At 42.1% G+C, this 17,636-nt stretch overlaps 1 protein-coding gene across 3 annotated transcripts in view; it reads right to left on the bottom strand.

Moving 5' to 3' along the window:
• ARID1B (AT-rich interaction domain 1B) overlaps positions 1 to 17,636 on the bottom strand; it is a 346,830-nt gene that overhangs the window by 210,867 nt on the left and 118,327 nt on the right. The gene's annotated exons all lie outside the window — the stretch shown is intronic.

Below are 17,636 nucleotides of genomic sequence, written 5' to 3'. Positions count from 1 at the left end.
AAAAGCTCATTTTATTGTGTAATTCTGATTTTGGTTGTAATGTTTGATTCTGATTTTGACTGAACTGCATTTAATATTACCTTGGAAGTGTTAAAATAATTAACGAAAACTTTATTATCAACTGACTTTTAATATGCCCTCTCAATAACCCACAAAACAATGTAATTACTAAGTTCATAGTATCCTGGGGTTTCTACAAAACCAATAAACACAGTGCATACAATTCCTTATGTTCACGTGGCATAGTTTCAAAGAACCACAATAAAGAGTAAAACAGCAGCGGGAACAAAACGCACCGAAAACCTGCTGAGGTACCAGAAGCTTATCATTACCATGGCCTTTCTGGCATCCTGTCGAACACTTTTCCAGGATGTGTTCCGCGTGATTTAAGTATTGTGCTGACATGATATTATACAAACCAAATACCACGCCACCCCGACCTTACTATACACCAGCTCTCTCGCTGTTTAACTGTGCATGCTCAGCTACTAAACACTCCTCCACCACACCGCGCCGAAGCCAAGCAGCAGGAGGGAATGCGAAATACTTATTACAGCAGGTCTTAATTGGCACTCAAAGCTGAAGAACCAGTTTCTGACTGAAGAGGGGAAAAAATGGAAAATATCACTTAATGTTCTCTCCCTTTCCCTATCAGTTTAAATGTGTTAGACTTAAAGAAATATGATACACATGTTCTACTTCTCCTGCTAAATCTTCAAAATAATATTTCAAAAATTAACCTTTATTTGAAAAAATTAACGTTTATTAGGTGAAACCCTATAAAAAGCTTCTGCTGCCCCACCCCTTTCTCACACGGTATGCACCGAAAATTACACGGCTTCTTAAGCCAAGAAACTTTGGACCAATAGCTGGTACTACAAAGTACACAAGCTGCACAAACTAGATTTAACCAGCCAAGCATTGGTGAACCTGCCTTGAAACAGGCTCTGAAGAGCAGGCCAAGCCAGCATTTCCCAAGCAACCCTTCTTCCCCTTAAATAAATCTACACACGCACATGCACATGCACACAGACACAGTTAATCAAGATATCTAATCCCTAACAGGAATGCATAATGCCCAGTCAGCAGTCTAGTTTCGTAAGAGAATTAAATCCAAGTTGTCCAGGTTGTTAACCTATAAGTGTTAGGTGAGCACATGCAATCCAAGGATACTTTAAAGAGTAGCTCTTCAATCTGGTTGCCAACATAGGGTAACAATTGGGGGGGGGAGGGGGCGGCAAACACTGAAAGATTATCACCTCTCTCGCTGCCCCCTCCCCGAAACACCAGGTTTCTCCGGGATCCCAGGCTCCGCTTGTCACACGGCTTCCTGCTGGGTGCCCTGCAGGGGCCTTTAGATAAACAGGAGGATTTCAAATCAAGGAGGGCACGAGGCCTCCATTCAGGGGCCTTCAACTCCTTAGAAAAATCCCACAAAGGTGCAGGACAGCCTCACAATAGGCAAACAAATGAGCAGATGTTTGCTCCTCAAAAATACATACATTTGTGGCGACACTCAGGCACTGATTTTAGTAAACTTCACTTAAGAAACAGGAACAGGCTCATGAGCCAATGCTTCTTATTAGCCTTTTAAAATTTCTTTTTATTTTCTCTTTGTTGTTCAGTGAACTGATTTTTTAAAAGTTGAAAAAGATCTTTACAACTATAGTGCATACACATTTCAATTTAGATACTGTCCGCTGTGAAATAAGCAACAACACTGCAATTACAGACTGTGAGCTATCAGAAAATTTACTAAGACTTTACATTCACTTTTTAAGGCTTTAAAAGTTCAAGCTGGGTAGATTCCACCAAAGTCTCCTAACCACAAGAGGCTTCCATTATTAAATACAGTTGAAAATAAAACTAAAAAAATTTAGAGAGAACTGGTGAAAATGGGACTTTGTGTTTGAACATAAGCATTAATTTAACTGAGAGAACATCCAGAAAACATACCCAGTTTTGACCGAAGACAATCACCTACATGCACCTTACATGGGACTATACAGTCTGTGCTTGGCAGCTGTAATAAAGACATAAATTATATCTCCTAACAAAACTGGGCTTTCCTCTCCAGAGCTGTTTTAACTTTCTGGTACCTACTTATTTTCATTTCAAGAGAAGTAAAGTAGGAATAAGAAATTTAATAGACAATGAGAGGGCAATGTCAGCGTCACAGGTAATAAGCTCAGCCTCACATTTCTAAAGCATCACAGCCATCTCTGCTATTCACAAGTTGAAACTAAAGCCACCCGCGTGGGCACTGGTGTGCACACACACGACTGCGGTCCCCTGCCAGACACACACAAAGCGTGACTCCAACGGAACGATACTGTGGTGAGTTGGCATCCCTCCCAAGTTCACTTTATGCCGCTTCACTTTTAGCAAAGACCTACATCGGTACCTGTTTTCACTAAAAGAAAAATATCCAAAGAGGACTTTCCCTTTTACAAAAAAAAAGTGAAAAGAGCCCTCAGTGTCTGTTCTGCATGAGCCATTGCAGAGGCCCCACCAGACTTCTTCCCAGGAGCCACACGCGGCACCTCCGCCTCGTCCCAGAGCTCGAGCTGTGTCTGTGAGCAGGTGTGCTTCACCCTGATTTACTCTGTGCACCCGTTAGCAAGATGTGTCCAAACATAACTGCTGCTCTGCTTTACGCCATTTCGTCTTGCGAAAGGTTTCACAGGAAAGCGCTGCTTTCGGAGGGCGGGGAACCCTGCGCTGCAGTGCAACGGAACTGCGCAGAAGCTGGCTTACCCTTTCAAGGTGCTCTATCAATATGATCTTTCTTCTTCTCACCCCCAAACTTTTAACCATTGATGGATAATGGTTTGGGAGACTGACTCCCAACCGAAGTGTGAAAAGAGCTTTGGGGTGGCGGCGCGTGTACATTTGTTTCAGAAGATTTTGTGGGTGTTTGTTTTTGTGGGTGTTTCTTCTAACAAATGTCCTGGACATTTACTGACTGCCTGGTGTGGACCACTCCCTTTGCTGGTTCTTAACATCGTTCAGGGTGAAACGTGACCGGGAAGCAGCCCTACTGTCCCACTTACACTGCAAGTGGAATGAGATCAAAACTGTCACGTGGGTCCAGTGCAAAGGCCAAGAGCACGAGTGCTTCTGTCTTCTTTAATATAATAAAATGAATTCAGTACTAATGGCAACATGAGACTTTGCAGAAAATGTAGAATAAAATGTCAAGGACACTTTAAATGAGTTAAAAAGAGAAAAACATTCCCATGGTATGAGTTCAAAAGATACAAGATAAACAATGAAAAGACAGACTGCCTCCCCCTCCCCCAGATCACCTCCACAAAGATCACTGCCAACAACTATTCAATGCTGTACACCAAGTATAAATGTGGATTTAAATCCCCTTTCCTTTAAACACAACTAGGACATGTTTTCTGTCTACTGCAGCGCTCATTCTACATCTGCACCTAAATACCCACTTTATTCTGTTTTATGCTACATAGTATTACATTATTTGTCAGTCCTGTGACTTATTTGTAGGGAAAGGCTTTATACAGCACTGTAATAAACATGCCTGTGCATACATCTTCATGTGAAATTCAGGGTGGGGCAAAAGAAGGTTCACAGTTATTTGGATGGAAAATAATACAATTAATAATACAAGAATCAACCGCTTCGTGTACTCATAACTGTAAGCCTACACTGGCCCCACCCTGTACTTCTGTAGCATAAAATCTCCACAAGTGGAATGTCTGCCAAAGGGTTAGGACATTTAAAATTTTCATAGAAAATGTAAAGTGCTCTTCAAGGACGTGTCCATTTACACTCACAGCCCATCACTTTGGAACAAAACAAAGCTTAGTACTAAGGATGTTCACCTTAGCATCATAATATGCCTCACCACACTATAAAATGCAGCAAACCCAGAGCAGGGAAGAGGGTAGACAGTAACCAAAAACCAGTAACAAAGAGACAAACAGACAAATGGCAGTGGTCCTAAGAGGTCAGGGAGGACCAGTTCAGAAGCTGTGGAACACTACCTGTCTTTACATCCTGCAGAGAGCTTCAGATCTACAACAAAAGGACAGGGGCCACGTGGCTTCTGGATCTAGAAATGCGATGAATCTTGTGTTACTTAAGAATCGTTTTTCCAATAATTATATGAAGGACAGATGTGCTAGACAGAGGATGCATATGGGCACTGATCACTGGTGCAATAACGCAGAGTGAGTGTGAGGCTCCGAGTAGCCTTATGACGCCCTCCAGTATCTAGGCCAGAGTAATTCCTTGCTCCCTCTCTCCCGTCTTTGGAAACTCCTCTCATCAATTCCAACTAACAGGGAACAGAAACGGTCCTGGCATGTAAGATGTGGAGGGGAGGCGGAGGATGGGTCACCTCCACAGAGAAACCGCTTCTTGGCCACACAAGGTCACCATGGTCATGTGAAATCATCACTCCATTCAAGAAACAGTGTGCTATCGACTTCTCCATTTTAGTTTGTAGTTAGATAAATTTAAAAGATCCTTTCCATGCAAATGAAAGCAATGGAAATCTATAAAATACCCACTTCAAGAACTATACAATCACCCCCTTCTACCTCAGCAACGCCCTGATGGAAATGTTAACAAGAGCAGCTGGCATATGCAGGCGGGACGCAGTGACAGGGAGTCTGTGCAGTCCATCTATGCAGTAACCCCAGCGACAGTCCCACTACCATCTCGTTTTTTCACCAGGAGGAAGTGAAACCTCAAGTAACTGCACAAGTGGTGTCTGGCACTGTGCTAGGACCGCAACATGATGGGCCAATCTTCGTTTCATCCTAACTGTACTTCAAAGACACCCAGAAGCTTCCAGCACTATTATATAGTAAGGACTTAACGTAATTGTCACTTTTTAAAGGTATTATCCTAGGCTTCTCTGTGTCCTCCTAAATTCCATTTCAAAAATTATGAATCTTTAGTATTCTATACATGAGATACTTCCAAAACATTCAACTACAATATTATGAATGAGAAATATTAAAATAAGACTTGAACACAAAAACGTGAACACAAGGCCACGCTCCCTAGCACTCATCAGCACATGGTTCAAGTCCATAGGTGGTGGGAAGCAGGTAGAGAGGCCCATCCTGCCTCCTCGGATTATGTGCACTTGAGGCTCCTCCGCTGCCCCCTTTCTGTCTGCACCTCGAACGCTGGGTTCCTCAGACCTCTGCCCCAGGACTCCACGCTGACCCCAGATGGTGACAATTTCTGAACCTCTGCTTCAAGTCCCATGTACTTTAATCACACTGAACATCGCCACCTGCGGGTAGAATCCCATGCACTCATCATGTCAAGAAATGACTCTAACTGTCCTCCTTAAACCTGACCTCTTGCCTCATCCACACTCATCTGACGCTTCACCAAACCCCAAATCACGGTCAAGTCCATCCCCTCCCCTTTTCCACTGCCAGCAGCTTCACTGGGCCGCCTTGCACCACATCCTCTTGCCCACATGCTGGCACAGCAGACGGGCGAAAGCATGAATGGCAGGGTGCCCCACCGTGTGCACAAGGCCTCCTCCTTGGTGCTGCAGAATGAAACCCAGCCCTTGGTCTGGTACAGAGCCGCCCACTGAATGCCCTCCAGCTGCCACTCCGGCTTCCCCTTGGCCTTCCTCGGGCCCAGTGCAAGTCCCCTGCTTCACCCACTGACTGCTCGGGGCTCCCGCAGGGTGACGTGTCTGCACGTGCAGCTCTGTCTCAGTCTTGGTCCCAACCCTATGCATCTGCAAAGCAGCTGGCTGTCCTCAAGGTCCCGCTAGCAATGAACTCCACTCACCATCACACAAAACCACCACCTCAGGCCGACGTCATGTCAAGCAAGCCCTCTGAAGAATTTACGCGCTGTTTTAACTGTCTGTCCGGGTGTCTCCTGAACGAGATCCTTACTCCTCTCGGATTCCCCAGTAGGAGCCTGGTGAGTGACTGACTGCCTGGCTCCTGAGAGCTCACACTTCCATTAGACACAGCAATAGGAAGTAAATGTATGAGGACAAACATAAAACTGAACAAAACTTGGGCTCATGTCCAAGAATATTTATCATGTTAACAGCTACACTGCCTGGTAGCAATGTGCTACAAAACACATTTTGTTGTTTGTTACTGGCAGTCTTACGGCAAAAAGATGACTGCAAAAGAATGCAGTACAAAAATACTTTGGAAATTAAGAGGGAAAAGACTAGGGCAAGCATCAGTGGCGCCATCAAAAGAGAAACACCGAGACATTCTATACCTCCTCACGAACAAGCCAGCAATGAAATGTTCTTGGCCAAATCAACTGATAGTAAGTTTGATAAAGCCTGTATTTGTAACCACCAATTTATAGGCAATAAAGGGGACAGACAGATGAACACATTAAACCCCAGTGAATCAATCCGCAAATCCAAACTGTGGGACTTCTACTAGACACGTGACCCAGTTTCTTCAACAAATAAGTTGCAAAAGAAAAAAGAAAAGGAGAGAGGAAGGGGAGAGACGAGACAGAAGAAAATCCTAGCGATGAAAAGTTACAAGCCAATTGTAAGACTGGACTTTTTTTGGATCTTGATTCAAATGTACCCCACAACGTAAATTAAACAAAAACATGTATTCCATTTGAGACTGCTGGAAATTTGATCACTGGCTAACAGTATGAAAAAATTACATTTAAATGGGATCACTGCATGATGTTTCCTTTTTAAAGCCCTTTATCTTTTAGAGATACGCTAAAATATTTACAAGTCAATTGATACATTGCCTGGAATTTACTTCAATATAGTATTGAGGGTGGAAGCTGCGGGATGAGGGAAGAGAGTAGATTCAACAAGAGTGGCCATGTAACTGCTGAAAGCCCAGTAAAGGGTGCGTGGGGACCCCACCTACTTCTGTTTATGTTAAACATTTCATTTAAATGAAACAAAGCTAATCCAGGAGCAGGGCTGGGGCTATGGTGCTGACTCCAGCTTTTACCCGAAAGATTGCAAGCAAGAACGTCAATGTTTATCGGCCCCGTTGCCCTCCATCTCCTCTCCCCCAAGAAAACCGCTAAGCACAGATCATTTAATCTTTTACAGTTCCTTATCCCCTCCCATTTTATCTTTAACATGTTTGCTGTACTATTTGATCCTAATACTTAACTGTCTTAAAAAAAAATCCCTCCATAATCTTAACTAAATTAGCCTTGCCAGTTCCATCTCTCCCTAGACCCCCGAGGTAAAAGCTGCCCTCACAGTTGACGCAGTGATCCTTTCTCAGTCTCAGTTCCTGATCAAGCTGCCATGATCACACCACCAGCTGCCATCCTTGCCTCTCTGACACTCCTGCCCTTCCTTCTCTGGGTCAGTGGCAACATCAGTGTTACCTGGGAACTTGTTAGAAATGAAATTATAGGACCATACTCCAAACTACAGAATCAGAAACTCTACAAGTAGGATTCAGCAATCTGCATTTTAACAAGTCTTTGGGTGATTATAATTAACAATAAAGTTTGAAAACATTTGGTTAATAAAAGGAAAGGCCCACACCAGTGGCCTTAAGGCTTGAATACCAGCCTATCTCTAGAGCTAAATGCATCTCTACTGTAAACACTAGTAAGGAAGACCATGGACCTTTACATTAAAGCAGAGCTGGGATCAAACCCAAGCCCCACCACATTCAGGAATAAACTGCTATACAGACTCTCAGGGTTGTTAATAATAAGCGAGGTGATATGTCATAAATAATTAACAAATTGAGCATTTAAAAACAACAAAAGACAGTGGAGAGTAGCAAAATACAATCCAGGGGGAAAGAATCCCCCATCTCCCTTGTGTCGGAATTTAAGTCTCAAAGCAAAGGGGCTGTGTAATAAGAAGAACCTCGAGGACCCTTTTAACTGCACGTCCTATTCTGCCCTCAGCCTCGTTCTTCAACGCCAGTGGGGTCAGAGAGGAGAGGAAGGGGAAGGTCACGAGACCCACATGCAGGCTTGAAGGAGGGTCCCACACAACACCCCACCGACAAAGGGAGAGGCTCCCTCCTCCACCAGCTGAGTCTGGGCCACCAGCACGAAGCACCAGCGACCATGTCCTACGTGTACCCAAAGAGCAGAGCATCTGGTTGAATTCCACAGCCCCTCCCTCTTAGAGCCAGGGGGAGATGGCGGGGCGGGGGAGGGAGGAGCAGGAGCCACTTCGCAAGCTCACACACTATTACACCCCGCTAGGAACACAGGGAAGGTGTAAACCAAGCTATTTTTTTAGACTGAATTCTGCTCTTAATGAGATTGGAAGGTTTTTCTCAGCTTTTCATAAAATGTATCTTAAACATTGAAAGATTTTCCTCTTCTATCACCACGGTAGACAGTCACGGTCACGGTCACGGACACGGACAGCTGACTGATCTTCCGCACATTTCTAAGCACGCGGGACTCCAGGCGCAGGCAGCACCCACGCTCCGCGCCTGCCTGTGGCTTCCAGCTCCTCTTCCAGGGAGGGACCATCCATCACCTCTCTCGAGTGAGTTAAGTATTAAAAATATTGTTAGTACTATATGATTCCTCACTTCTTGGTTTTGTTTTCCTTTGATTCTGGTACTTGAAAAAAAAACTTTTTAAATACTTTAAACATGAAATAAATAGTATTACCAAATTAAAATCCAATCCAGTTAGATTTCCAATTATAATATAAAACATAAAAACAATAACTATTGAAAGTTGTCCATCAAAGAGCCAGAAGTGCTTATTGCTGAAAGAGATCTGCAGCAAATTTGAGGATTTTTCTCTTGCGTTTCTCCACTTCTATAAAGCAACGGCCCAGGCAGCCACAGTTGCAAGTGACTAGATCACCCTGATTCTACAGCAATTAGAAACAACAAAAGCACCCTTGAATGTTTTCTTCATCCTTCTGGAGCTCCTTCTACTTACTTATTTCAGAAGCTTTTGGGAAAAACAAAAAGCAAAGTGCACGCGCACACACACGAAACCGACCGTTCTACAGGAGCTGAAACTGTTAAGGCAGCAAATTACATCTATATTCAAAATCAGTGTGCAGCTCTTACCACCCTGCTGCCTCCCAGGGGAAACAAAGGAGCGGAGAGGGGAAAGCTGCCCCTTCTCCTTCCCGCCCTGCTCACCTCTGCCAGCCCAACCAGGAGCCCACCACAGGGCTGCCGATGCTCAGGCGACCCTGGCACCACCGCTGAGCAACCAGGAGAGGCTCCAATACAAGTCCGAGAAGCGATTAAGTGGTTACTCAAATCAACAACCAGAAATCGGTCTAGGGGCGGGCCTTGCTCAGACCTGAAAGTAAGTTAAAAGTTCTCCCCTTAGATGCTCATAAGCTCTTTAAACTTAAAAGGAAATTCCCCCTAGCAGTGGTTCAAAGTCTAAGACAACTGCAAAAAGGGACAGCAAGAAGAAAGGAGATTCAAAATCCAAACATGACCCAAGGCCTCACCAGTAGGTCAACCACCTTTAAAACAAAAATAATTTTTATCAACCTACATTTCAAACTTTTCGTTATCAAGTTAATTAACAGGCTCCAGTGTTAGTAACTAAACGCTAAGCAATTAATAACAACAAATAAATGCCCTTGTCTTTACTTTTATAACAGATTGGATGAAACAAAGGATAGAACACTTCAGTGATTTAACACAGGCTTTTTAGGGTTAATTTTCCCCAAAAGCTGCGGCTTATAAATTAACATTTTATCATATATTAAGAAACATAGGATAATTAAATAATAATAGCAATAAATTAATGTTTGTAGCACAATGGATCACTGCCAATGTGCTTATGTAACCTCTGAACTCCTTTGGTGACTTGAGTGGCAGGTTACAAAGTTTAAAGTATTTACCCTCATGCTCCAATGCTAGCTCCTGCTTTCCAAATGATGCCCATTTGCCAAATACTTTCCGATTATTGCCTCTCCTTTTGAAATAGCATATCAGGGAGATGTCTAAATAAAGCAATATTTTAGAATATATAATTTAAACACCTGTGCCCACCTACTCATATAAGTTGACAGAGTTCCAGTTGGTTCAACTACTGACTGAGCAATACTATTTTCTGTTTAAAAAAACTATTAAACTATAACCTTTTATTTCATTTTCAATCATTACCAAAAAGCAATATAAGACACCAGTTCCAAGCATAATTACTTTGTTCCTTCTAAATGACCTTGGCTCTTTGACCATTCTTAGGGTCTACTTCAGTGTCACTCAGGGTTGGACATCACCTCTATCAAGAACAAGCAACTGGTCCTACCCCCAGGTCATTTCTTCTCTCACCAGCAACGATGCCCACTCTTCAAGCCCTCCTCTAAGAGTCGTTTACCAGCACCCAGTCACAGCTGGAAACCTCCTCTCCCAATGCACTTCATTATCTGCACATGTGGACGCTTCTGCATCAGAGCTGCTTCAGGTCGGACGCCATGTCTTACTAATCATTGGGTTCCCAGCATACAAGACACATTCCCAAGCACAAAGAGGTTCGATAAATGGTTTACATTTTGATTTTCCTAAGTGTTTCATTTTCTGCAATTTCCCCAATAAACCTAAGGTCAAAGAATAATAAAAAGATAAAGTTGTATCTTGGGAAGTATGCATTCAGAATACCTGATATTTCTCCCATAATCAGATCACTCTATCAGCGGGTAGGAAAACTATACCCAAAAAGGCAAAGTCTGAAATTCTCCTGCCACTTTACACCAGGGGTTTTAAAAATCCATCCTGACATATCTTTCCTCTTTAAATAAAGTTACCTCCTACAAATCTTCTCTAAGGAAAAGAAGATTTTTCTGGCTATGAAGACAGTGCAGTTTGAAGCCATGGAAATAGGGAGAGGGCTCTGCAAGATGCCAGCGCCACAGTCCTGGAAGTGGAGCTGAGCGGCAGAGGACCGCTGTCCGTGGGAAGGGCATTCACACAAACAGTCTGGGTCCACACCGGGAGCTCCCTCCCGCTGCACCGTGAGGAGACCGTGGGCGGAAGGTCCTGGAGAAACGTGTGCCCCTGAGAACACAGGGTCTCTCCTCCAGCATCTCACAAGAGCACATCTGAAGCAGAACAGAAAGTAGAGGTAAAAAGACAAAGACGATGAGTCTACAGGTCCAAGGAGGAGACAGGAAGGTAATGCGTTTGCTTAGAGGGGCCAGTGACCAAGAAACACACCTGCACATGATACTTTATGACTCAAAAGTGATGAAAGGAAGGCAAGCAGAAACTACAAACAAAAAATTAAAAATGTACACCATCAAAGGCTTCTCTGCTACACAAAGTATTATAAATGTCCAACTGTGTACCTCTTCCTTGACAAAACCAAATTCTGTCATCTGGTTGAGCAATGATGCAGCACCACATTCAACAAATTCTACATCTAATTCAGAATTCTGTGAGGTCTCTTTAACATTGTTGGGGCTCAAAAACAACTATGTAGAATTCTTACTAGAAATAAAAGAACAAAATAAGAACCACTGGAAAAGAAAATATTAAAATGTACATAAGTGAGCTGGCTGGGATTATCACTTGTTAAAACCCTCCAGAGAAGAATTTGGTAAAATACACCAACTCTTTAAAATGTGCCAGTTCTGTTACCCAGAAGTTCCATGTGGGGAGTTTACAGGTGGCAACATTTGCGTGTAGGGGCCTACACATACATGCACACATGAAACACGAAAGTGTCAGTTGCAAATGTTCAAGAGAGCACCGTGTGCAATAGCAAAAGAAATTATAAAATCTAGAGAGCCCACAGTAAGCGTTTATCTTCTTCAACACTGTAAAATCTGCTTACTGTATAGTAAGGAAAAGATTTTTCTGGCTAGGAAGACAGTGCAGTTTGAAGCCATGGAAATAGGAAGAGGGCTCTACTGTGTATCCACGGGGGATACGTCCCAAGGCCCCCAGCAAATGCCTGAAATTGTAGATAGTACCAAACCATATATATGGTACACACACAGTTTTTTCTTGTACATACATACACACCTATGATGAAATCTAATTTATAAATTAGGCACAGTAAGAGATTAACAACAATAATAATAAAATGGAACAATTATAAGAATATATTGTAATAAAAGTTATGTAAATGTGGTCTCTCTCTCTCTCTTCCAAAACATTTTATTACAATGCATTCACCTTTTTACTTAAAGGCAGCATGTTATGGCTTCTCTTTGTCATATGTGAATTGCCAGCATCACTACTCTTGCACTCTGGGGCCATTATTAAGTAAAATAAGGATTATCTGAACACATGCACTGCGATTCCAGGACAGTCCATCTGGTCACAGAGTGGCTGCTTCGTGACTAACGGCAGGTAGGGTATATATAAAGTGTGGAGATTCACGTCCTGGGTGGGGCAGAATAGCATGGCAGAAGATTTCATCATGCTACTTAAACCCAATTTAAAACTTATGAATTGTTTATTTCTGGCAGTTTCCATTTAATATTTTCAGACCACAGTTGACCACAGTTAAATGAAACCGTGGAAAGCAAAACCATGGATAAGGGTGGGGCCATTGTAAAAAAAATATTTTTGAAGGATCGAGTCAACAACAATATTCAATATATTTACTATGTTTCTACTTTGTGCCAAGCCTTGACCTTGGTATTGTGGCCACAACAATGACAAAACAATGTACTTCCTCCCATAAAGCTTATTTTCTAACAGGGGGAATCATGGACAATAAAACACAAAACAGTATATAACATGGTGCACAGCAATCGGAGCTAAACGAAGCCACAGTAAAGTGAAGCGGAGCACAGGAAGATGGTGTGCCCAGGGAAGCGTGCCTGATGTGTATCTGAGTAGACCTCAAGGAAACAAGTCATCCTTTGAAGACGTCCAAGGAAAGGCCCTGCAGATATCTGAGAGAAGAGCACTCCAGGCACAGGGAGAACTAAGTACAAAGGCCCTGAGATGAGCACATGATGTCTGGGAAACACCGAGGAGCTCAGAGGGGCGGGAAGAAGAATCGGTAGAGCGCCGTGGCCGCTGCAGAGCATCCGGCTGTGCTGCTGCAGGCCTGTGGGGGCAGGCCCTGAGAGACCAACTGGGCCGCGCAAGCAGGAGACCAGGATGCTGGACCCAAGGAGGCAGCAGCAGAGCTATGAGAAGTACGCAGACTCTGAGCAGAAGCTGGAGGTAGCATGGATCTGACGGACGAGGCGAGACTTCAGAGCATCAAGAGGATTGAAAGAGATGGAGGAAAACACAGAAGAGCAGGCTTGTAGGAGTGACAGTCAAGAGGCCTGCTTTGGATATAGTAGGTTTCAAAGCCTAAGACATTCACTTAGAGACGCTGAGTAGGAGCTGGGCATACAGATATATATATAGTGGAGGGTGGAGGAGAGAGGTTAAACTGCAGGCATTTTAGGCAAAAAGGGAGATTTAATAGCGTAGATAACATTTTGACTGATTTTTACTGTGTGTGTATTTAATTTACAAATTTAGGACATTTCCATATTTTGGGGTAACTTCTCTTTTCTGTTAAACAATTCTGTGAACATATTCTTTTAAAAGTCCTGTATTTTCATCTTACATATCTCCTGCTGTGTGGTAATAAATGCAATGGATACAAACCCTGCTCACAGTTTGGGGCTGTTCATGCAACATGTATGTATGTATAGCACTCTCGTTTGCACTGGTGGAGAGCTCATGGTTATCACACGCGGGCAGCAAGCCCCTGACTACTGCGAGTCTTCTAATGTAGGCTTGTCTGAGCACTCACTTCCTGTCCTTCCCATTACATTTAGGGCGTTATACTGATGTTTAAAATTTTTATTTTTTTAAAAATTAGGAAGCATATTAAGTTATATATTGATGAGGTTTCGAGGAGGCCGTCAGCTGTCCCAAGAATGAGGCGGTGCGGTGAGAGTCAGGGGCGCAGCGCGGGGACGGCAGGCCAGCCTACTGCAAGGGACTGAGCCAGTGTAGGAGAGACAGCTGGTCCACGCGGCTTTCTTTTTTCTTTTTTAACAGATCTTTATTGATTTCAGAGAGAGGAAAGGAGGGGGGGAGAGAGAGAGACAGAAACATCAATGATGAGAGAGTCATTGATTGAGCCCACAACCCGGGCATGTGCCCTGACCGGGAATCGAACCCCGATCGCCTGGATCCTAGGCCGATGCTCAACCACTGAGCCACACCCGGCCGGGCTCCACGTGGCTTTCAAAATCCCAACATTCATTTAGATTTAAAAACAAAACAATACAAAATGCTAATTATTTGTCTCAGCATGGAACCCTATTCCATTTTGCATATAAAAACGAAGTACTCTTAAAATAATTTTACTATATATTGAATTCTCCAGGAATAAAACTACCAGGTACAATGAGTGAAAATCAGACTTTTGTTTTGTTCGGTTTTGACCAAAAGTTGCTCTTCATCTTAAAAAAAGATGCCGTCACTGGCTTGAGTGGCTAATACAAAGCTCCTGGACTGGTAGCATTTTGTAGCTGTCAAGTTCACAGTGATCCTACATATACACACAAGCATCTATTTCACAAGTCTCCTAATAGTCATGCCTGAGCACTTATTTAATTAAATATTCACAGTTTATCATATGCTACTTTTCTTTATCTTTCCATACACACTCAGTGAGTTATTCTGACTTGTTTGAAATTTTCTGTAGGTAACCTATACGATCTATGAAATTTGTGTAGGTAACACCTATGAATTTTATTTTGAAAGAACAAAGGAGGCATTATAAAATGAGAATGTACTGCCTGTATGTTCTATATTATCTATTATATGTTTATACAGTTTTAAACTATGTAAGGGACGTCAAATTAACAACTAGAAAATATTCAATAGAGTACCAGTTCCAACAGTATGACAAATTAGCTATTCTAAATGTCTACTGATTAAAAGACCTAAAATACTGGATAAAATGCCTTTTAAAATGTATCACAGACGTGACATAAATGTAAGTAAAACCAGATACATACAGCAAGTAAACCAAGAACAAAGCAAGTAAGAGCAATAGAAGCTGACTTTTGCTATAGATCTTAACTTTCCATTTGATGACTACACAGAAAACAGGGAAAGGAGAAGTAGTGTAGGTTTGCCAAAAGGGAGTAAAATATGAGATAATACCTCTCAATTAAGAGCATGAAAATCCACTAAGCAGAAAAGAGAAATACTTGTCTTGAACTTAATACTCAAAAGTAGGAGGAATTTTAAAATGACTCCTTTGAGAATTAGCAGCCACAGTCTAATGATCACTGGGGTTCCTGGTCAAAATTAACACTTAATAGTGTGGTCTGCAAAACCTCATGAAGGAAGTTCCATTTAAAGTGGTCCCAGAGGCCATCAGCACCTGAATCTGCCGATCAATCTTAACATCACTATTGTGGGACAAGGTAACACTGTGTTTACCCTGATGTAAAGCACTCACTGCATCACTACAGAGGACTCCAACCATGTCAGCCAGTAATGATGTGACAAAACACTCAAACTCGGTGGTCTAGAGCCACCAGCATGTGTGGTGCTCACAGGTTTTTGGCGAGGAATTTGGACAAAGTGCAAAAGAGCAGATCTGTCTTTACCCTGCTATCTCTGCAGCCTCCCGGAAAACAGCTGCCGGGTGCTGGAAAGGCTGGGCTAGACCCAGTTGGAGGCTTCCTCACTCAAAGGAAGGATCACAGACCCCCCTTTAACAGGAACAATGCCCTAAATGTTGGGGACATGATTTACAACCACAAACCAAAATGTTCAACCTTCAAGCCTTTGACTCTAACTTGCAATATACAGCAAAGAGAGAGGCTAAATGAAGAAGCCCGTCAGGAGAAACCAATCAGGCAAAGCCATCTCACAGGAATGACTCAGTTTTTCAACATTCCAAAGGCATGGATGGGGCTGCGGTAAGAGAGAACTGTGCCCGCTAAAAAGAACCAAATCAATGTATTAAACTTGTCTGAATTCCGCTTGAAACGAATTCACTATAAAGGCTTTAAGGATAACTAGGGACATCCGAATCTGGCTAGGTTAGCAAATGAAAGGAATTATGGCGGCATGTGAGTGCTCATTATATCATCCTGTTTATCAGCATATTAAGAACTTTTTAAATAATAAAACTTCACAAAGTAAAGCACAAAATATGGTTCTGGAGGACTAGTGCCTATAGGCAACTGGAAAAGCATTTACCAATTCCTCTGAAGGAACAGAAAATAAACCCAGGTCTCAATAAAACTGTCTTCAAAATACAAAGAAAGAAGGGAAATAAGAAAACAAAAATAATGCGTATCAAAATTGAGAAATTCAGCCAAAGCAGTACTTAAGAGGGAAAGTTTTAGTCTTATATTTGGCTTCATCAGACAAAAAGGTTTCAAATAATCTAAGCATTCCCTTGAATGAAAATTCTTTTCAGAAAGAAGAGCAAAACAAACATCAATGAAACAGAAAGCAAGTCATAATCAAAGCACAAACACAATTTAATCAAACTTTTTAGAAAGAACATGCAATAGAGAGGACAACATCCAAAATGGCTTTGGAAAGGCAAACTGCTGGCAAGATTAATCCAGAATAAAAGAAAAAAAATGATGAGTTAAAATTACCTAACTCTGGGTGTTACAGAAATTAAGGTAATAAAGACTAGTAAGAACTTCATGTTTAACGAAGCTAATAAAGCTGGATAAAATGGATACATTCCTAATATCTAGAGATATAGTTAAGCAATAAAATGAATCAAGAAGAAACTGATAACTTGAATACACCTATATTCAAATACAAAAATAATACGATCAAAGGTCAAAAATCAGAAATAGGACAAAAACTAAACATCAAGGGCTACACGATCCTTATGGCTTTATAGACACTTCTACCAAACATTCAAAAAACACATAATTCCAAACTAACATGCACTGTTCCAGCAAATTTAAAAAGGGACTAGTCTCCAATTCATTTTACAAAACTCAATAATATAGACGCCAAAATCTCTGGAAGCCAGAGGGAATCTCCAGTCAACTGCCTTCAGACTCCATCCCCACCACAGGCCCTCCTTCCTGGGGCTCCAGCCTGCCAGCCTTTGGAACAGAACTGGAACACTGGCCCACAAGTGGATTCTGGACTTGCCCTTGCCAGCCTCCATAATTCTGTGAGACAGTTCTCTGTAATAAATCTCTTTATCCTAGCCAACTGGATGGGCAAATGCAGGGGTGGGCAAAAGTAGGTTTACAGTAAGTACACGAAACAGTTTATTCTTGTACCATTATTTACTAACTACTGCATTATTGTCCATACAAATAACTGGATTTTTGCCCGACCCTGCATATACTGGATGTGTACACATATATACATCCTATTGGTTCTGCTTCCCTGGAGAGCCCTAATAAAACAGCCTACATATGGAGAGGTACTTAACCAAGCAGCCATCTAGAAAAAGACAATTAAGTTGGATCATACCTTTCTCCACAAATTAGGATAAGAGAAATGTAAAAAAAGAAATCTATGAAAATATGATAAAATAACATGGGAGAGTTACCTTGTAACTTTGAAGTATGGAAGGCTCATACTCCCACTAAAAATAAAATCCAAAATCATAAAAGAAAAAAATAATTTTGAGTACATAAATTTTTTTAACTTAGAAGTCCCTCTGCATGACTCCTCGCTTCAAAAAAAAGGTCCCATCATTAATGTCAAAAGACACATGACAAAATGAGGGATTGT

This window comes from Miniopterus natalensis, chromosome 5 (assembly GCF_054644295.1).
Source record: "Miniopterus natalensis isolate mMinNat1 chromosome 5, mMinNat1.hap1, whole genome shotgun sequence".
NCBI lineage: Eukaryota > Metazoa > Chordata > Mammalia > Chiroptera > Miniopteridae > Miniopterus > Miniopterus natalensis.
Note: the sequence above shows the minus strand (reverse complement) of the source record. Positions and strands in the feature narration are given on the sequence as shown.